This window comes from Rhinatrema bivittatum, chromosome 8 (assembly GCF_901001135.1).
Source record: "Rhinatrema bivittatum chromosome 8, aRhiBiv1.1, whole genome shotgun sequence".
Lineage (NCBI taxonomy): Eukaryota > Metazoa > Chordata > Amphibia > Gymnophiona > Rhinatrematidae > Rhinatrema > Rhinatrema bivittatum.
The window spans coordinates 231771651-231793467 of record NC_042622.1 but is presented as its reverse complement, the minus strand read 5'-3'; positions in this window follow the sequence as shown (position 1 = coordinate 231793467).

Here is a 21817-nt window from a genome sequence, read left to right as displayed (position 1 = left end):
AGTTTCATGGAGTGTCCTCTAGTCTGAATGTTCTTTGAGAGGGTAAATAAGCATTCCATAAACTTCTGTATCCCGTTCTTAGCCATCTCTTCTTCAAGCTGAAGAGCCCTAATCCTGTTTAGCCTTTCATAGAGAAGCCCTTCCATCCCTTTTATCAGTTTTATTGCTCTTCTCTGCAGCTTTTATTTTATTTTTTAATGCAATTTAATTTACCAAATCACAAAATAACGTTATACCGAAACGATGAGATTGACAAAATTATATTACAAGGCAATAATACGTTCAAGCCTATCCAAATATATATAACCCCCTACATAAAGGAAACAAAGGGGGGGAAGGAGAAAAAAGGAAACAACCGAGAAAAGCCACCAGTGAGTTACTGTGATTCCTGAAATTAACAAGCACAAGATTTCACTAGATCTCTGCGAGAGCAGAAGAAGACGGTAACATCCTAATGGCCTCTATAAAGGACTTAAGTTGATCAGGGGAAAACGAAAACTTTCTGAATGATATTTAACAAAACACAAGGAATAGTGCAAAACGATGCACCTAAAGTTAACGTGCCCTGTCTGAGAGCCAGAAAAGCCTTCTTTCTTGGGTCATTTGTGACAAGTCTGGAAAAATCCTCATCTTTTGACCTAGAAAATCTACATTTAGGGTAGATTTTAAAAGCCTTACGCACGCCAAAACAGAGAGATACGTGCATCTCTCAGGCCGGCGCACAAATCTCCCAGTACGAGCACAAAAGAAATATTCCAAAAAAGGGGCAGAGCTTGGGCAGGCCACGGGCATTCTGGGAACTTAAATGGAAACCAGCGAATTTCCATGCACAAGTGCGTGCCGGGGTCCTCTACCACGTAACTTTACTTCTGCTATAGATGGCGTGTAAGTTATAAAACAAAAAAAACTCTAGGCTAGTCAGTGGGGTTTTTAAGGGTTGGGGCAGGTAGGGGAGTTAGGAAGTCCTATCCTGTAACTGGGCAAAGTGGGAACGAAGTTTAATTGGTAATTGCGTCGGCGCACGGGTATATTAAAATCCCCCCCACTTACACAGTAGAAGTGGCACATGCGTACAGCGTATAAAATGGCGCGTACGTTTAAGCATGTGTTCATGTATGCTTGCGCGGCTGTTTTAAAGTTACCCCCATCTTAGATTCCTGAAATATGCAAGTATCACTGTGCCTGAATCAGCTTCAGAATAAAAGGTAACAAGGTAATGCTTTCAGTAATTTCTGGTCCAGATGTTTCCAGAAATTCAGTTAAGTTAAAGAACAACAGAAACATTTTCAGCAGATGTAATATCAGACTGAGGAGAAGATGGCAAAAATGTCAATTTATTCACAGAGGGAAGCATCTCAGAAGGCAAGCCCAAGACTTCCACTGGAATGTTTTAATGGTGACCCAGGGAAGTTCTCCGATAATTTTAGGGAAGTTCAAAATGCGGAAGTAAAACCTTCTAGAAAAATTCTGCAACATCGCAATCCGAGACAACATTCCTTGTTCTTGTAATATAGCCGACTGAACCCCCTGCATTTTCCCCCTGCATTGTCTTCTTCCAGCCCAGAAAGTTGTTTCCCAAGCCTGGAAACCTGGGGCTCCAATTTTGAAGCAAAGGAATCCATTTTACTGGTGGAAACACAGAATTTGGTCAAACTTGGCCATCATCTCCCACAGAGAGTCCAGAGTCACCACCATTGGTTTTTGGAGGATATGAGTAAACTGAAAAGCAGAAGAACCTTCCTCAGTAGCCAGTCCAGAAGAAGTAGCAACCACTTCGGGGAACTCACCCACCGAGGTATCCAATGTTTGAAACATATCCTCAGTGCTAGGAGCTACCTCAAGTTCTCACAAAGATGAAACAGATAGCGAACCCTCTTCAGCCCCCTCCTGCATAGGTGCTGGAAAAGTGACATCATCCTGTGTTGATGCTACCTCCCGGGAGGGGTCGTATTGGGCTGCCGGTGGGAAATCTTGTTCCCCGGGGCTCAGGGAAAACTCCCCAGGCTGGGCCGGCTGTCCCACACCTTGCCCTGCAATGGGGACCTGACCTAGTTGGAGACACAAAGTTGCTTAGGAGGCATAAAGGAAATTGCAAAGGAGAAAATCCAGGACAACAAGTTCAGCGCCTGCTTGCTTGTAGCTGTCTTGCTCCGCCCCCAAACATACATCTCTGTGGCTTTTCTAGTTTCACTATATCTTTTTTGAGATGGACCAACCAGAACTGCACACAATACTCAAGGTGCAGTCACACCATAGATCAATACAGAAGCAATATGATTGTTACGGGAGCGCTGGAGGCGGTCCCATTTCTGAAGAGGTTGTGTACCCTTGGGCCACAACGCGACCGCAGAAGAGCTCCGGGGAAATGCCAAGGCAGGCGAGGAGTGCCCAAGCACGGGAAAACAGGCTGGTGATACAGGACCCTGGCCTCTGCCGAACCTGAACGCATCAAAGAGATCCAGCAACGCAATGTTGGTCTCTGGAATAGCCCTCCGGCCACTCGATAGCCCTTTCAGACCTACCGTATGGGAACGGCAGATGTGACAGGACGGACAGAGGCTGAGGGCTATAACTAACAGGTTCAGACGAAGACTCAGGATACTTGAAGAGGTGAGACGAGACTCGGGATACTTGAAGAGGTGAGACGAGACTCAGGATACTTGGAGGACTCAGAGTCACAGGTTACTTGGAGATTCAGGTTGCTTGAAGATTAAAACGAAGATTCAAGATACTTGAGAGACTCAGAAGGAGTCACAGGTTGCTTGAAGATTCAGGATTATGGAGAGTACTGAGTAGGTGCTGCCAATCAAGGCAGGTCGCCCGCCACGCGGACAATGAAGCAAGTTCTAGTCTCAGAAGAAGGCAAAGACTCCGGCGAGGCCTGTACCGAGACGTGCCCTCCACAGCCAATCAAGGCAAGGCACGGGTCACGCAGGAGCGGAACAGGTTTAGGCAGAGTTCATAAGCATGGACGGAGGCAGACGCAAGGGACTCCAAAGACCCGGACAGGATTCAGGATTTGGAGTAGAAGCTCGGAGACGGGACTCGGTGCTTGGAAGATTAGAAACAGGAATCTTCCGGAGGCTTGCGCTGCCAACGAGAAGGACATCTGGATAAACGAAGTCATCTAGGACATCAGGTTTTGAAGAATTGAAGCAAAGGACCAGAAGAACATCGGGACAACTGGAACCTCAGGGGATCTGGAAGCAAAGACATCAGGAGGTTGGAACATTGGAGCTTGACAAGATGAAGACACGGAATCCGACGAGAGACCAAGACAAGGATGAAGATGAAGACATGGAATTCCAACATGGAACAGAGTGCCTAGGAGAAGCTGGAATGCAGAGAAGTCCTAAGGAGGACTGCCTCCTTGCGAAGGTCACAAAGTAATGAAGACAAGCCCTTCTTATAGGGCTGAAGAGAGACTCCCACAATGACATCATCAGGAGGGGCCACCACGGGCCCTTTAAGAAGTGAAGAGAGATAATAGACTGGGGGCAAGATGGCCACCGTGTGGTGAGCACACGTCCAAGGCAGCTCTGGGCTACCACAATTTCAACTGGGAAGTTTCCTCTTTTTCTTGAAAATCTACTCTGAACAATGCCTCACACTAAGAGAAAAGCCAGAGTTAGAGAAATTACCTCCGCTCCAATTGCAGAATTAAGACAGCCACGGATTGAAGCCATGTTCATGAGGACACCGCTAGAATCGCCGGGAAGAGAGGTCGCTGGGGAAACAGGTAAGGAGCAGTTACCGAGCCCCTTGACCCATGAAACATCATTAAGCCCTGGTGCTCCAACAATACCTGAGCCACCATCTGGTTTGAGAGAGAAAGAACTATTACCTGAATTTCTGAAGGAAAGATCTGCTTCGTTAATTTTTGGTGACCAGAGAAGAGCGGAGGAAATATCTTGCTCTTCGGTGAACCCGGAAGTGCAGGGTTCCAGGAGCCAAAATGGAGAAGCATTACAACGCCGAGATGAACCTGGAAGGGCGCCAGTGGAGGTAGGAACGGAGGATCATGAAATAAGAGTTGTATGTAACCCTTTACTTAAAAAGCCACAAAAAATAACTTTGGAGGAAATTGGAAATATGCTTATTGCTATGCATAAATCTATAAATAATTTAACCACAATGGTCCAAGAGGCCATGAATAAAACTCAGATATTGGAAAGTAAAATAGAAAATGTGGATACCGCTGTGAAAGCAGTGGAGGGAAAAATGAGAGGTATGGAAAAAACCTCAAAATAATCTTATAAAATCTGAAAATTTCCAAATGGATAAAATGGAAATGTTAGAAAACCAGTTAAGAAGAGCAAATCTTAGGGTACTAAATTTTCCAAGGACGAAGGTGATCACCCCTAATGATTTATTCAAGAGTTACCTTTTGAATATATTGAAATATCCGGATTCTGCCAGCAATATCTACAATATTTTACTTTCCCCAACCCTCTGAAGAAATCCTATCAAGACAAGAAAACCAGCCAGACCTAAATGTGGATCTAACTGAGTTATTGGAGAAATCCTATGAAATGACCATCGAAACAAGAGCCACTCTTTCAGTACAATTTGCCTTTTCGACGGAGAGAGACTCTGTTCTTAGGATGTTTTTCTGCTACCAAAAATTGAATTTCTATGGTCAGCAGATCAGAATTTTTACGGACTTAGCAAGAAATACTGAGCTCAGAAGGAGAAAGTTTATGTCGATGAGGGGGGAAGTAACGGCTTGAGGGGCGAAGTTTGTTTTGCGATTTCCATGTCGTTGTTTGATCATATAACAAGATTCTAAATATTCATTTAATGAACCTGAACAACTATGCTCTTATTTAGATTCTCATTCCTAAGAATCTCCACTGTGGTTGGTATAATTAAGTTTAGCGGGGTTAACTACACTGCATCTGTTTATTAGTAATGTTTGATTCTTCTTTAAATAACTGCTTCATGTACATCTTGCCCTCCCTTATTTTCCTTTAATGTTTTGGTCACTGTTTTCAGAATATTATGTCTATATTTTGGGAAATTTTGCAAGAATGTTTATCCTTGTTCTGGAATATTGTATTCTTTATAATATGATTAAAATTCAATAAAAATAAAATTAGAAAAAAAAGAAGTGAAGTGAAGAGAGGCGCTGCCTCGCACCTAAGGAGGAAGGGGCAGGACCTTGGAGAGTGGCGTCCCTGCCGCTGAGTGGAGGAGAAGCAGGACCAGGCCGCAACCAGGCCCAGTGTCGGAGGTGGCTTCCAGCCGCGAGAAGGAAGACTGAGGGCGGCTCCAGCCGCAAGGAAACTCCGGCGGTGGCCTCCGGGCCGCGAAGAGGAGCTTCAAGGCCGCAAAGAGAGGAGCTGAAGATGGCGGCTCCTGTCACGAGGAAGAACGATGGCGTTGGCGGCCCCCTGGCCGCAAAGGATAGGCAGCGGCTCCAGCCGCACAGAGAGGACATCAGCGGCCTCCAGGCCGCACAGAAGAGGAAGGAGCAGCGGCTCCCCAGCCCGCATGATGGACAGGCAGCAGCAGTGGGCCCGCTGTAAACCACAGTGGCTCCTGTCCGCGAAGCGGGGAGGAGCAGGAACATCTGTTCCCCCCACAGATTCCCTCACTCACCCATTCATGAAGTTAAACAGGAGACGGGCAGCCTTGAAGCACTTCCTATTTCTCCTCCCATGCTTGTGCGCCCCGTCCGCATCTGGCCCACGCATGGGCCTGTTCACCTCTCTGGCTCCTCTGCAGGCCCCGGGTCGGCCTCCCCAGCGGCAGCCGCAAGCTCTTCCAGGCCTCGGCATCCTGTGGCGGTGGTCGCCGGGCCTTCCACTGCGCACCAGGCCTCACAACAGAGTTCAGCGTCTCCCGTGGCGTTGGCCACACCCCTATGTGCGCGCAGACCGCCTAGCCTCTTGTAGGGGCAGGAGCGGGTCCTAGCTCCGCGGCATGCTATGATTGAAGGAACTACTTAAGGAAGTTCCTGCCTGCACTTCCTTGCCTTGGCAATCGGGTCGGCATTGTATTGTGTGCTAGATTGTCACTGCACTTCTAAGCCTTGTTCCAGTCTCGTTCCAGCCTTGTTCCAAGATCCTCCTGTTCCAGTGTCCTCCTGTTCCAGTGTTCGTCTGTCCGTCTCCCCAGGTAGTACCCTCGGACTGTCTCTCTGGTACTGACCTCGGCCTGTTCCTTGACCACTCTGCCTGCTGCCTGCCTTCTGACCTCTGCCTGCCTTCTGACCTCTGGAACCTGACCACTGCTTTGTTGACTACTCCTTGGACTGACCCTCGGATTCTGACCTCTGCCTGATTGACTACGTCTCCTGATTCTGGCTTTGTCCCTTGCCTTGACATTGCCTACACTGTTCTGGTCTTCTTGTTCCATCAGACCTACGATCTCAAGTCCAACCACGCTCCCTTGCTGTCCGTGGGCACGCCTGTCTACTACCTCTCCAGGAGACCCTGCGAGGCCCACCTAAGTCCAAGCAGCCTGGGTGCCTACGGGCACCACCCGGGGGGATCATGGGCTTCCAGTGGTGAAGCTCATCCTAGCCTCTGTCTCCTCCAGTGCTCCGCCCCCTGGGGGCATGTGCTTCCTGTTACGACCGTCACTGCCTGACGGCTTCACTCCGCCTACCTTTCCTTGTCTGCAACTCCTCCTGCTCTTGATGGACGCCTGGCTGCCGCAGCGTCCGTCTGCCGTCCTCTCCGGCGTCCCCGGACTGGCTTAGGCGCTGTCTCCTGCCATGCTCTCCAGGTACCTTAGGGAGCGCGCTGCGCGACCCTCATTCTTATTTCCTCATTGGCGCATTCCTCAGGGACGTCCCCCTGTGATGACTTCACGCTGCCCGGATATTTAAGCCTACTGTTTATTGCTAGCCTTTGAGTTAGCAAGGGGAATCTTACGGATGGGATTCGCTCTCCTTACCCAGCTACTCTGCCTTCCAACTTCTATTGGACTCTTTCTGCTAACGGGGTATCCGCTCCTCGGGGGCCTCTTTGCTTCTTTCAGGACGCTGTCAGGTAACCGGTACTCGCTCCTCGAGGGCCCATGTTCCCTGACCCACTGCCTGCATCCATCTCCTTTCCTACTTGGAAGAATTCACTACAGACACCATCAGTGAGCACTACTATCATCTACTTCTCCAAGCTGTCTCCCTGGAACCAGGTACTTGCTCCTCGAGGGCCTGACCCCGTTCCAGCGCCAGTGCCATCTCTTACTTGGAAACGCTGGGTGAGTACTTTGCCAACAAGCTTCTCTACCTCCAGGGATCTGGTACTTGCTCCTCGAGGGCCAGCTCTCCCTATCTCGGGGCTTCTGCATACTTGGGACTCTGGGAATGTTCTATTGTACTCACTTTCTCAGTTCTCTCCACTACAGCACTGCTACCGGAGAAACCGCTGTTCCAGCACCCTGGGGAATCCTAGCCCAGCTGGGCTACATCTTCTACTCCCTACTGCCACCTCTGGTGGCTTCTCAAACTGTCTAAATAAAGAACTATCTGTGTTTGTGTGTCCAGAGCTAAGCCTGACTTGTGGCCCGTCATGGGACTTCCCCCTGTGGGCGTGGGCAGCTGCCACAGTGTCCAAGGGTCCACCCAAAACCTCACTATAACATTTCCTGGTCCCTACCAGGGAGCAGTTCTCCACTGCTCCAGGACAAGGGTCCACCCCTGAGCGCAACAGGTTGCCAAGACCATGGACTCAGAGTCTCCCGCCTCCAGGGCCCTACCGGATTTGGCTGCCACAGTCAAAGAACATCATCAAGCTTTGGAATCGCTGGCCTCTTCGGTGGAAGAGCTTTGTTCCCAGCTACGAGATACAGCTTTGCCTTTCCCTTGGACCCATCGGCCTCTACGCTTCCCAAAGCATCGTTGGCACTCCCTGCACCTCCTTGATACAATGGGAACCCACGCTCCTGTCATGGCTTCCTTAATCAGTGCTTCATGCAATTTGCACTGCAACCCACCTTGTTCCTGAAGGAAATCACCAAGATGACCTTCATCCTATCTCGCCTGGAAGGGAAGGCTCTCGCATGGGCCTCTCCCTTATGGGAATGCTCTGATCCCATACTTTCCAAGTTATTCGAGTTTGTTGCTCTCTTCAAGCAGACCTTCGGAGACCCAGGCTGCCAGGCTATAGCCAGCCATAACCTATTCCACCTTCGCCAAGGGTCACAGTCCCTCTCTGAGTATACAGTGGAGTTCAGGATCCTGGCCACTGAGCTCGGGTGACAAGAAGATTGTCTGCAAGCCATCTTCCTAGATGGACTCTCCTGCGCTCTCAAAGATGAATTCTTCGTCCGTGAGACTCCCACGTCTCTAGAGGACCTGATCAACCATTGTCTCCGGCAAAGGTGCCTAGAAGTAAAGGCTTCCCACTCTCCTATACCGCTTCCCACACGTATCCCGAGTCCTCCAGCCAAGACTCCAGCACCACCATCCTCTTCCATGGTGGAACCTATGGAGGTGAACCATGGGCAACTGTCTCCGACCGAACATCTCCGTCGGAGGAAGGAGGGTCTTTGCCTTTACTGTGGCACTTCCGGACATCGTCTGTGGTCTTGCCCGGTTTGTCCAGGAAACTGCAATGCCTGAGCCTGGTGGGGGTCCCGAGCTTAGGTGCTACTATCACCAGCCTTCAACTCTTGCTTCCTGTCTCGCTGGGCATCAAGGCCCACTCCTTTGCCACCACTGCTCTTGTCAATACCGGAGCAAGTGGCAGCTTCATCATGGATGACATTGTCAAGCTTCTGAACATTCCTCTTCAGCCATTAGATGTGAGTCTCCGTATCACCTCCATTCAAGGAGAACCTCTTCCAGGGCTCATCACCCACTGAACAGTGGCTGTCCATCTTACCATGGGCACTCTCCACGAGGAGATGTCCTTCTATGTGTTAAAGCGTTCTACACATCCAGTTATCCTGGGGCTGCCTTGGCTCCAAACCCACGAACCCCAGTTCGATTGGCATTTCCTGCAGTTGGTGTAGTGGGGCTCTAAATGCCAGAAGACATGTCTACGTTCAGTATCTCCAGTAGTCCCTGTTCTGAAGTCTGTCACTCTACCTGGTTTACCTCCTCAGAAAGTTGACTTCGAAGATGTCTTCTCAAAGCAGAAAGCGGATACCTTGCCTCCATTACGCAAGTTCAATTGTCCCATAGAACTTCTGCCGGGTACAACGCCTCCCAAAGGCAGAACTTATCCACTGTCTCAACCAGAAACTCAAGCCATGTCTGAGTATATCAAGGAGAACCTAGATAAAGGGTTCATCCATCCTTTTGATTCCCCTGCTGGAGCGGGTTTTTTCTTTGTTAAGAAAAAGGATGGCGATTTATGCCCTTGTATTGATTACAGAGGGCTCACGCCATAACCCGCAAGGACCGATACCCCTTGCCCCTTATCAGCGAGCTGTTTGACTGCCTTGAAGGGGCACGGATCTTCACCAAGTTGGATCTGAAGGGTGTGTACAATCTGGTACGCATCCAACCTGAAGATATCTGGAAAACCGCATTCAACACGAGGGATGGTCACTATGAATACCAGGTACTGGCACTCCCTATGTAAAAAGTTTACCATTGCCCTGAGTTTCACGTCGGCCTATCACCCACAGGCCAATGGTCAAGCTGAAAGGACCAATCGGACCTTGAAAACATTCCTTCGCTCCTATGTGAATGATCAGCAGGACAACTGGTCTGATCTACTACATTGGGCTGAGCTGTTGCACAATACCCACGTCGCTGCGGCCATCGATGCATCTCCATTCTCCATGGTATTCGGACGACAACCTCGGCTGCCTCTCCCAGTTCCTCTGACTGTTCCTTCTCCAGCGGCGCAATCCATGGCCCACACCATTCGTCAAGTGTGGAATCAAGTTAAAGAGCGTCTTTCCCAGGCCGCTGAATGCTCCAAGTATACTTTTGACGCCCATAGACATCCCGCTCCACTCTTCTATCCTGGCCAGAAGGTGTGGCTGAGCGCCTGACACATAAGACTGAGACTTCCCTCTCATCGCTTGGTTCCTAAATACATTGGTCCGTTTCCGGTGATTCGAAGAGTGGGAGCAGTATCGTATCAACTCCAGCTACCTCGTGTCATGGGTATCCATAACACGTTCCATGTTTCGCTGTTGAAACCTTTGGTTCTCTCCTGGCCCTCATGTAGAGTCCCCTCTCCTCCACAGGTCTCTACCGAACCAGATACATCTCTTCAGGTAAGAGAGGTTCTTGACGTCCGTCGGCGTTGAGGCAGATGGGAGTACTTCCTAGTCTAGGAGGGTTATGGGGCCGAGGAGAATTCTTGGGAACCTTCCCACAACATCCTTGATAAGGAACTCCTGAAGGCCTTTCATAGGACTTACCCTGACAAGCCACGGCCGCCTAGAGGGAGACCTAGAAGGGGGGGGGGGTACTGTTGTGCGCCCTGTCCACATCCGGCCCGCGCACGGGCCTGCTCACCTCTCTGGCTCCTCTGCAGGTCCCGGGTCAGCCTCCCCAGTGGCAGCCGCAAGCTCTTCCAGGCCTTGGCGGCAGTCACTGGGCATTCCACTTAATACCAGGCCTCACGCCGGAGTTCGGCGTCTCCTGTGGCGTTGGCCACGCCCTTACACGCATGCGGCCCGCCCAGCCTCTTTAGGGCATGGGGCAGGTCCTAGCTCTGCGGTGCGCCCTGATTGAAGGAACTACTTAAGGAAGTTCCTGCCTGCAATTCCTTGCCATGGGAATCGGGTTGGCATTGTATTGTGTGCCAGGTTGTCACTGCGCTTCTAAGCCTTGTTCCAGTCTCGTTCCAGTCTTGTTCCAACCTTGTTCCAGGATCCTACTGTTCCAGCTTGTTCCTGCATCCTCCTGTTCCAGCATCCTCCTGTTCCAGTGTTCGTCTGTCCGTGTCCCCAGATAGTACCCTCGGACTGACTCTGTGGTACTGACCTCGGCCTGCTGCCTGCCTTCTGACCTCTGCCTGCCTTGGGACCTCGTCTGACCTCTGCTTTGTTGACTACTCCTCGGACTGACCCTCGGAACTTGACCTCTGCATTGTTGACCACTCCTCAGACTGACCCTCGGATTCTGACCTCTGCCTGATTGACTACGTCTCCTGATTCTGGCTCTGTCCCTTGCCTTGTCATCGCCTACGCTGTTCTGGTCTTCTTGTTCCATCAGACCTACGATCTCAAGTCCGACCGCTCTCCCTTACTGTCCGTGGGCACGCCTATCTACGACCTCTCCAGGAGACCCTGCGAGGCCCACCTAAGTCCAAGCGTCCCGGGTCCCTACGGGCTCCACCTGGGGGAACCAAAGGCTTCCAGTGGTGAAACTCATCCTAGCCTCTGTCTCCTCCAGTGCTCCGCCCCCTGGGGGCAGGTGCTTCCTGGTCCCTACCAGGGAGCCATTCTCCACTGCTCCAGGACAAGGGTCCACCCCCGAGCGCAACAATGCTGGGCCCAATCATTGTACTCTGACCCGTCCCACGCCAACAGTGCCAACTTTTCCTGAGATTGAGTTTTTATGGAAAATAAAAAACATTTTTCTGCTATGGCTCTATGTTATTTATTTAGTTCTTTTTTTATACTGACATTCATGATACAGATCATATCATATTGGTTTACATGGAACAAGGGGTTATAACATTAACATAGAAGAAGAGGCAAAAAAGTTACAATAAAACAGGGGCATGGAAACTAGGGAGATGAAGAAGCCAAAAACAGAAGATAAACTTGGTAACTATAGCAAATAATATACAGGTTCAGAAGTGGAGTGCACTGGTTAGGTGGCACTTGTATACGAACTGTAGAATGGTTGAAGAGGGCCTGGGTTAGGGGAAGGCTTGTTGAAACAGCCAGGTCTTGAGTTTTTTTCTGAAAGTCAACAAGCAGGGTTCCTATCTGAGATCTGGGGGGATAGCGTTCCAGATGGTTGGTCCCACTGTCGAGAAAGCCCGTTCTCTAGTGGCTGGGTGATGGGTGGATTTGGTTGACGGGGCGTGGAGAGTTCCTTTGTAAGCTTCTCTGATGGGTCTTGTAGAGGTGTGGAGTCTGATTGGGAATTGAAGGTCGATGGGGACCTGGTTGTGAATGGATTTGTGAATAATGGTGAGGGACTTGTGTAGGATTCTGAAGCTTATTGGTAGCCAGTGCAGATTTTTGAGGATGGGCGTGATGTGGTCTCTTCTGTTGGTATTTGTCAAGATTCTAGCGGCCGCGTTTTGGAGCATCTGAAGGGGTTTGGTGGTGGAGGCGAGGAGACCCAACAGCAGGGAGTTACAGTAGTCTATCTTGGAAAATAGAGTGGCTTGGAGGACAGTCCTGAAGTCGTGAAAATGTAGAAGGGGTTTGAGTCTTTTTAGTACCTGTAATTTGTAGAAACAATCCTTGGTTGTGTGATTGATGAACTTCTTTAAGTTCAGACGGTTGTCAATTATTACTCCAAGATCTCTTGCCTGGGTGACCATGGAGTTGGGGTGGGCTTGCTGAGGAAAATCGCTGTAATCAGGAGATATGAGGAGGAGTTCTGTCTTGGCTGAGTTAAGTACAAGATTTAGGCTGGTGAGGAGGAGGTTGATAGATTGGAGGCAATTGTCCCAGAACTTGAGTGTTTTCGGTAGGGATTCAGTTATAGGAATCAGGATTTGTACGTCTTCAGCGTAAAGATAATGTTTTAGTTTTAGGCTTGTTAGCAGCTGGCAGAGGGGTAGGAGGTAGATATTGAAGAGGGTGGGGGACAGAGAAGAGACCTGGGGTACTCCTAGTGAAGAATTGCTGCGCGGGGACTCTTTGTTGTTGATTTTGACTTTGTAGCCTCTATTACTGAGAAAAGAATCAAACCATCTGAAGACAGTGAGTTTATGAACAGTGAATTTATCTGAAGACAGTGAGTTTATCTGAAGACATTGAGTTTATGGACAGTGAGTATAGAGATCTGTTTAGAATTAAATTATGAGAGGTTCCTTAAACAATTAACAGCAAGTATTTTTACCTAAAATTTCACATAAGCAGTTAGTGATATGGATAGGGAGATAGAATTAGTTAAGGGGGGGGGATGAATGAATGGTGGATTGAAGATGGAAGGGATGATGAGGAGAAGAGGGGACTTGTTGGATTGTAGGTGGGAGGAATGGGTGGGGTTTTTTTTTTTTTTTTGGTTGTGTGATGTATTTTCTATTATGTAAATTACTTTGTAACCCACTCCAGGACCTGTTGGTTATGTTGAAATTATAAAGAAATCAGCTCTTGCACCAGGTCCTACATTCCAGTGAGAACTAGATCTAAAGTAGCCCTCCTCCTCCTCCTCAGTTCCAGGACAAGTTGCTCCTTGAAGCAGTCATTAATGGTATCTAGAAATGTAACCTCCCAGATGTACTCTAGTGAGACATTAATTCAATCAAAAATCTCCCATTATTATTTCCATGCTTAATAGCCTATATAATCCCTGTTGGCATTTCACAGTCTGTTTCCCTATCTTGGTCAGGTGGATGGTAGTAAACTCCCATACACCTTGTTGCACATGGAATTTCTATTCATTGAGATTCTAGAATGCAGTTAGTTTCTTGTAGTATCTGTATCCTGCTTGCCCCGCCCCTCCTCCCTTCAGCCGCGCCTGGCCTCTGGCGGCGGCAACCCTCCTCCACGCTGCTGACCTGGCCTCTGACGTCCTCCCTCCACCACGCCACTGGCCTGGCCTCTGGTGCCCTCCCCCTCCTCCATGCTACTGGCCTGGTCTCCGGCAGCAGCAGCCCTCCTTCCACTTCCATGCCACTGGACTGGCCTCCAGCGGCAGCGGCCTGCAGCAGCGACCCTCCTCTTTTCTGCCGCTACCAGCAGGGACAGACAAGGTGAGGTGGATGCCACAGTGGCATTCTGAGAGGGGCATTTTTTTTTGCTGTCTCAAAATTCTGCCACCTGAAGCAGCCGCCTCACCCTGCCTCATTATAGAACCGCCCCTGACATCACCACCACGTCTATCTGCGGTACTTTTAATATATTTTGTATCCTATCACTGCATCCCATTGGCTGTCCCTTTTCCATCAGGTCTCCAAGATGCTGATTATGTCAATATCTCTATTTAGTGCCATGCACTTTAACTCCCCAATCTTATTTTTTAGACTTCTGGTATTTGCATACAGAAACCCAAGTATATTGATACCCACATGGATCATTGACACTCTCTAAAATGCTATCAAGGCAATGCAGGAAGTTCACTACCTTCTCACCAGGCAAGCACCTTACCAAAGAATCCTTCTAGGCAGCAGCCACCCAGCTATCTACATTCCTGATAATTGAATTACGGTACTAGTAACCATGAGCAGTCATATCCCTCCCTCACACAGCCTTGAAGATGCATTTTCAGGTTTCCTGCTCACCTCACCTTCCTTTCTACAACTCTGCTTAAATATGCCAGAAATGTGAAGGGAGGACTCTCTAACTATCCTTTTCATAATATAAACACTGTAGAGCAGCATTTATTAAGATATTTTATACAAAGGCACTTTAAGGAACCCGGTCAGAAGAATGTCTTCTGGAGAAGGATGGGAGGTTTCCTCTGTTGCTATACCTTATTTATACTAATCCACTTTTAACACTTTTTTTTTTGTCAGCTAAATGCATTCCTTATGAGGCTATCTTTAATGATGCTGTTTTTGAAATATAAAAAGGGGTTATTTATTTATTTATAACTTTTTTATACCGAAGTTCAATTAACGGAGTTAATTATCATTCCGGTTTACATAGCAACAAAACATTGACAGTAACAAATGTTGTCTTACATAGAACAAGGGGGGAGATAACTTGGGCGCAACTTAAATAAATTAGTACATGAGGGAAACTTAAAACAATTTGGTAAGTTATAGAGAGGGAGAAATGGCCTGAAAGAAGGGGCCTGAAAAAAGGGGATCAAGAGCGAGGGAGGTATGGCCTGAAAGAGAGGGGTGTGGAAGGAAGAGGGGTTTTGACATTTTTTAAAGGGTTAGGGGTCAGACACCACCTCCTCCTTTATTGCTGTCTCATTTGTAGAAAAGCCTCTTTTATTTGGCTTCGCTATTTTCATTGGACTGGTCAGGCAGTTTTAGTAACAGATGACACTGCCTAGTGCTGTTTGGAGAGTTATACATAATAAACAGGCCGATAGAGTACAGTGTGCTCCGATGGAGCGCACTGTTAGCCCGCGTTTGGACCCGCGTTTTCGACGCGCTAGCTTTACCCCTGATTCAGTAAGGGGTAATAACGCGTCGAAAACGCGCGTCCAACCCCCCCAAGACTAATAGCATCTGCAACAGGCAAATGCATGTTGATGGCCTTATTAGTCATTCCCGCGCGATACAGAAAGTAAAATGTGCAGCCAAGCCGCACATTTTACTTTCAGAAATTAGCGCCTACCCAAAGGTAGGCGTTAATTTCTGCCAGCGCCGGGGAAGTGCACAGAAAAGCAGTAAAAACTGCTTTTCTGTGCACCCTCTGACTTAATATCATGGCGATATTAAGTCGGAGGTCCCAAAAGTTAAAAATTTAAAAAAAAAATTTAAAATCAGCCCACGACTCGCAGGTTGAAAACCGGATGCTCAATTTTGCCGGCGTCCGATTTCCGAACCTGTGGCTGTCAGCAGGCTCGAGAACCAACGACGGCAAAATTGAGCATCGGCTGTCAAACCTGCTGACAGCCGCCACTCCAGTCCAAAAAGAGGCGCTAGGGACGCGTTAGTGTCCCTAGCGCCTCTTTTTACCGTGGGCCCTGATTTAAATATTTTGTCTTACTGTATCGTGTGCACAGGACACTGGCCTGTGTGCGCACCAGGAGAGTGGGCGCTCTCCCGCGAACTTTACTGTATCGGCCTGAAAGTGATTAGCAAATGTTGCTTACCTGTAACAGGTGTTCTCACAGGACAGCAAGATGGTAGTCCTCACATATGGGTGACATCACAGGATGGAGCCCAATCACGGAACACTTCTGTCAAAGTTTCCAGAACTTTGACTGGCCCCTACTGGGCATGCCCAGCATGGCACTAACCCTGCAGCCAGCAGGGGTCCCCCTTCAGTCTTGTTAAAAAGCTACAGGTAGTGCCAAAAATAAAATAAAAAAACGTTACGAACCCAACACACCGGGGCGGTGGGCGGGTTTCATGAGGACTAACATCCTGCTGTCCTGTGAGAACACCTGTTACAGGTAAGCAACATTTGCTTTCTCACAGGACAAGCAGGATGGTAGTCCTCACATATGGGTGAGTACCAAGCTGAGGATGTCCGAGTATGCACCAAGGGGCGGATTTTCAGAGCCCTGCTCGCCTAAATCTGCCCAAAACCGGGCGGATTTAGGCGAGCAGGGCCCTGTGCGCCGGTGAGCCTATTTTACATAGGCCTACCGGCGCGCGCAGAGCCCCGGGACTCGCGTAAGTCCCGGGGTTCTCCGAGGGGGGCGTGTCGGGGGCGGGCCCGGTCGTCGCGGCGTTTCGGGGGCGTGTCGGCAGCGTTTTGGGGGCGGGTACAGGGGCGTGGCTGCGGTCCGGGGGCGTGGCCGCGCCCTCCGTACCCGCCCCCAGGTCGCGGCCCGGCGCGCAGGAGGCCTGCTCGCGCGCGGGGATTTACTTCTCCCTCCGGGAGGCGTAAATCCCCGGAGAAAGGTAAGGGGGGTGTAGACAGGGCCGGGCGGGTGGGTTAGGTAGAGGAAGGGAGGGGAAGGTGAGAGGAGGGCGTTAGAGGATTCCCTCCAAGGCCGCTCCGATTTCGGAGCGGCCTTGGAGGGAACGGGGGTAGGCTGCGCGGCTCGGCGCGCGCCGGCTATACAAAATCGATAGCCTTGCGCGCGCCGATCCAGGTTTTTAGCAGATACGCGCGGCTCCGCACGTATCTACTAAAATCCAGCTTACTTTTGTTTGCGCCTGGAGCGCAAACAAAAGTAGGCCTATTCGCGGAGTCTGAAAATCCGCCCCCAAATGTATCCAGGCATGCAAGGCACTAGGCCTGGGATGAAATTTGGCCGAGGGCATCGTCACGTAAATAGGTTTATTATTTATTTATTTAAAATCTTTTCTATACCGTCGTTCAGTAGATTACCGTCACAACGGTTTACATAGAGGCACATATAGTAAATTGTACATGCATCTGTTCCTATTATTAGTAATGGAGGTACCTGATAAGCTCGGTAACATAGTTTCATAATAATGGCTATATGTTCAGTGTTGTCTAATCTGACCTGTGACTACAATAAAGATTGTTAGATTTATACATTCAATTAAGAGGTGCAATATACAAACCATGACGTACATACATATAATATACTACTGCTGTGTAAAGATTTTGTGTGTACAGCTTTCAGCGTTTTTCTCTATCTCGCTCTCTTTGTGAAAAAGCTTCTCTAAAGAGCCATGTCTTTAAGCTCTTATTGAAAGTTTTGAAATCTCTCTGTAGTCTTACCTCTGTGGACATGGTGTTCCATAATATCTGCCCGGCCAATGATAGTGCTCTTTCTCTGACTTGTGTTAGTTTTGCGGTTTTGACTGAGGGGATGGTTAGGAGGGCTTTGTTGGCAGATCTCAGGTTTCTTTGTGGGACATGGACGCGGAGTGCTGTGTTTAGCCATTCAGCTTTTTCGTCATGGATTAGTTTATGTATAGTGCAAAGGGTTTTATATTTTACCCTGTATTCAATTGGGAGCCAGTGTAGTTCAGCTAGCATTTCAGTGATATGATCCCTTTTTCTTTTGCCTGTCAAAATTCTTGCGGCTGAGTTTTGGAGTATTTGGAGTGGTCTTATTGTCGTGTATGGTAATCCTAATAGTAGGGCATTACAGTAGTCAGTGCTGGCAAATATTAAAAAGCTTGTAGGACAGTTCGGAAGTTCGTTTGATTTAGTAACGGTTTAAGTTTTCTGAGGACCATTAGTTTGGCATATCCTTCTTTGACTTTTAATGATATGTGTTGTTTGAGGCTGAGTTCTGTGTCTATTATTACACCGAGGTTCCGTACTTTCTCGGCTATTTCAATTTTCTGATTGTTTTTTTAGTAGTATCGGAGATTGGATGACTGTCATGTTTTTTCGTTCAAGATGGAGGAATTCGGTTTTTTCTATGTTGATGACTAGCTCCATTTGTTTTAGTAGTTGTTTAATGATGTCAAGGTACATTAGTGTTTTTTCCAGTGAGTCTTCGATTGGTAGTAATAATTGAATATCATCGGCATATATGTAGTGTATGATACCCAGGCCCGCTAGAAGATGGCACAGTGGAAGTAGGTAGATATTAAAGAGTGTAGCGGAGAGTGCTGATCCTTGTGGTACTCCAGTTACTAGATTTATTTTCTCTGACAATGTGTTTATTTGAACTTGATAATATCTGTTACTTAGGTATGATCTGAACCAGGCTTTAGTTTTTTCCTTTAATCCAATTTCATCAAGTCTTTTTAGCAGTATGTCACGATTTACTGTGTCAAAGGCAGAGGATAGGTCAAGCATTAGAAGGATGTAATGTTTACCATTGTCAAAACCTCTCATTATGCTATCAGTCAATGAGCGTAGTAAGGTTTCTGTGCTGTAATGTTTGCGAAATCTGTGCTGTGAGGGGTACAGTATATTATTGTTTTCTAGGTGTTCAGCTAATTGTTTCTGAACGATTTTTTTCTTTTAATTTTGCTATTAGTGGCAGATTTGATACTGGTCTGTAGTTACTCAGTATAAGTGGGTCACTGTTCTTTTTCGTTATTATTGGTCTAATTATTGCTCCTTTCAGGTTGTCTGGAAGGGATCCTTCCTCTAAGGCAGCGGTTCTCAACCTGTGGGTCGCGACCCCGGCGGGGGTCGAACGCCCAAAACACAGGGGTCGCCTAAAGCAGGGGTCCCCAACCACCGGTCCGCGGACCGGGACCGGGCCGTGGGAGTTTTTTGCCGGTCCGCGGCGCCGCCAAGCACCGGCAGGTGTGTCGCGCGCTCCCGGTCTCTCCCGCTGCCGTTGCCGCCGGGCTGTCAGCACGTTCAAGCCCAGCGGGAACGGCAGCGGCGCTAGAAGAAGCTGTGCACCCGTGGCTGGGCCTTTTCTTCCTGTGCCTGCCCCCCCTCCCTCCCGTGACCCGGAACAGGAAGTGAATCGCAGTGCGCGGGAAGGAGAGAGAGCTGCGCCGCGCGAAAAAGTAGCAGCAGCGGCTGCAGCATCGGTCCTCGAGCAATAGAAGTAGCCGGTAATGGAGAAAGGAGACAGCTGCATGAGCCTCCCGCGGCCGATGGGATTCTTCTTTCTTGGCCAGCGGAGGCTGCTGCAGCTCCCATTTGTGCTCGGGGGAGAAGAGGAAGTGAGTGAGAGAGAGAGAGAGAGAAGCAGCCAGCCTGTGTGTGATTGACTGGTCAGAGAGCTGATGTGTGTGTGTATGTGAGAGACAATGAAAGTGATTGCTCAGGGAGATGACTGATGTGTATGTGAGAGTGTGAGACATTAGTCAGGGAGGTGACTGATGTGTGTGTGTGAGAGAGAGAAAAAGCATGGAAGTGAGAAGTCTGGGTATGTGAGAAAGCATGGGCGTAAGAAGCCTGGTGTTGTGGGGGTGAAAGAAAGCATGGGAGTGAGAAACCTGGGTGAGTGTGCATGCATGAGAGAGAGAGACTGCTTGGTAAGGTGATGGTGCGTGTGAGAGAAAAAGACTGGTGTGTGTGTGTGAATATGAGAGAATGTGATTCAGGGAATGAGAAGCCTGTGCACGTGGAGCGTGAGCATGGAAATGAGAGAGACTGGTGTGTGTGTAACAGAGAGAAAGTGATTATGGGAATGAGAAGCCTGTGCATGTGGAGAGAACAAGCATGGGAGTGAGAGACTGGTGAGTGAGTGAGTGAGTGTGTGTGTGTGTGTGTGTGTGAGAGAGAGAGACAGAGAAAGTGATTATGAGAGTGAGAAGCCCATATATGTAAGTAGAACACGGGAGTGGGAAGCCTGTGTGTGTGTGTGTGTATGGCATGAGAGAAACTGTTCAGGAAGGTGACTGGTGTGTGTGTGTGTGAGAAAGTGATTATGAGAGTGAGAAGCCCGTATATGTAAGTAGAACACGGGAGTGGGAAGCCTGTGTGTGTGTGTGTGTATGGCATGAGAGAAACTGTTCAGGAAGGTGACTGGTGTGTGTGTGCCAAAGACTGTTTGGGAGATGATTGGTGTGTGAGAGACAGAAACTGGTCATGGGGGCATGACTGGTATGGTGTGTGTGTGTGAGAGACATGGGCACTAAGGAAGAGGACCATAAGTATAGAACTTAGCTTCTACTGCTGCTTCTGGTGAGTGCCACGGCCTGCAGGGAAGGGGAGTAGGAGAGCTGCTGGAGGGGGTAAGTAAAGGTGGCTTTTTAAGTTTATTTTTCTTGACTGCCATTTTAATTGTGTGATGTCTGCTTTTTTGAAATATTTTATTGGTGTTTGGAGAATGTTTAATAGTTTTTATAAGTTTTTAATTGTTGGATGTTCATAGCTGTTTTGAAACATTTATTCTGCTTATTAGTATAGTTTTACAATTATTTCTGTGTGGGGATCTATAGCTGCTTGCTAGTTCTGTTTTCCTAATAAGAGGTGTATTGGTTTTTAGGACCTGATTTAATATTTGTAGTGTTGCCTTTTCATAGATAGGGTTGCTCCTGTTTGAGTGTATTCCATAATACAGGTGTAACTGTGTGCGGATTAGTTTATGTGCATTACTACAGATCCTGGGAGTATGTTAGGTCGGTTCTGTGTCTGTTACCGAGATGAGATACTTTGCTAGCATGTAAGCGTTTGTATCGGTCTTATTTGTTGTGTTTTCTCAGAGGACATGCATTGGTGGTAAACTGCTGTCTTTTCATAAGTAGGGCTATTGAGCCTGGAAATAGAAGTTTGAGTTGCTGTTACTGAGATGTCACTAGAACCAGAATATCTTTTTTGTAGGGTGAGTTGTATGGGGAATGTCATAATTCTGCTTTACATCCATTATTGTGGGTCAGGGGGGTTCCTGTGGATACAAACTGTACTTTTACATCTAGCCCCGTGACGATCATGGGTCAGTGTGCCATGCATGTGAGAACCTATGGTGAGTTGAGTTACATTCACATTATAAATGTCATAATTAAATGATAAGTGTGCACTAAAATCCAACTCCATCCATAACCCCGCCCCCATATGACCAAAGCCCCGCCCTCACCCCACCCTCACGGGGCGAGGGCGGGGCGAGGGGTCACCGCAACATGAGGAACTGTATTGCGGGGTCACGGCATTAGAAAGGTTGAGAACCACTGCTCTAAGGAGAGGTTTATGATTTTTGTTAATGTGGGGGAGACTATGTTGGCTAGTTTTTTTATGTCGTTTGTTGGTCTGGTGTCAATTATATGTGGGGCTGGGTTTATCTTTTTTAGCATGGTTTCAACTTCAGGTTCTGTTGTTTCCTCAAATGTGGACCAATGTGTACTGTCCCTTATGTGCATTTTGATTTCTTGTTTTGTTGTGTTTGGAATTTTGTTTTTAAGGTTTCTAATTTTGTCATCGAAGTATTGAGCTATTTCGTTACATTACATTTGTTTTCAGGTAACTCTGTGGGAGCTTCTGTTGTGTCGGTAAGGTTTTTGACTATGGTGAATAACGTTCTAGGATTATTTGAAAATTTTTCAATTTTTGTTCTATAGTATTGTTTTTTGACATCAAGGATTGTTTGTTTGTAGTAGGCTAGATGTTTTCTATATCTAGTTAGGTTTTCATTGGTTTTGTGTTTTTTCCAGTCTTTTTCTCTCAGATTTTGCTTGATTTCTTTTATCTTTTGGTTGTACCATGGGTTTGTTTGTTTTGGTTCTTTGATGAGGGTGTGTTTCATCGGGTTGATTTCATCTGCTAGTTTGTTCATTGTTTCTGTCCATGTTTTTGTTGCTGAGTG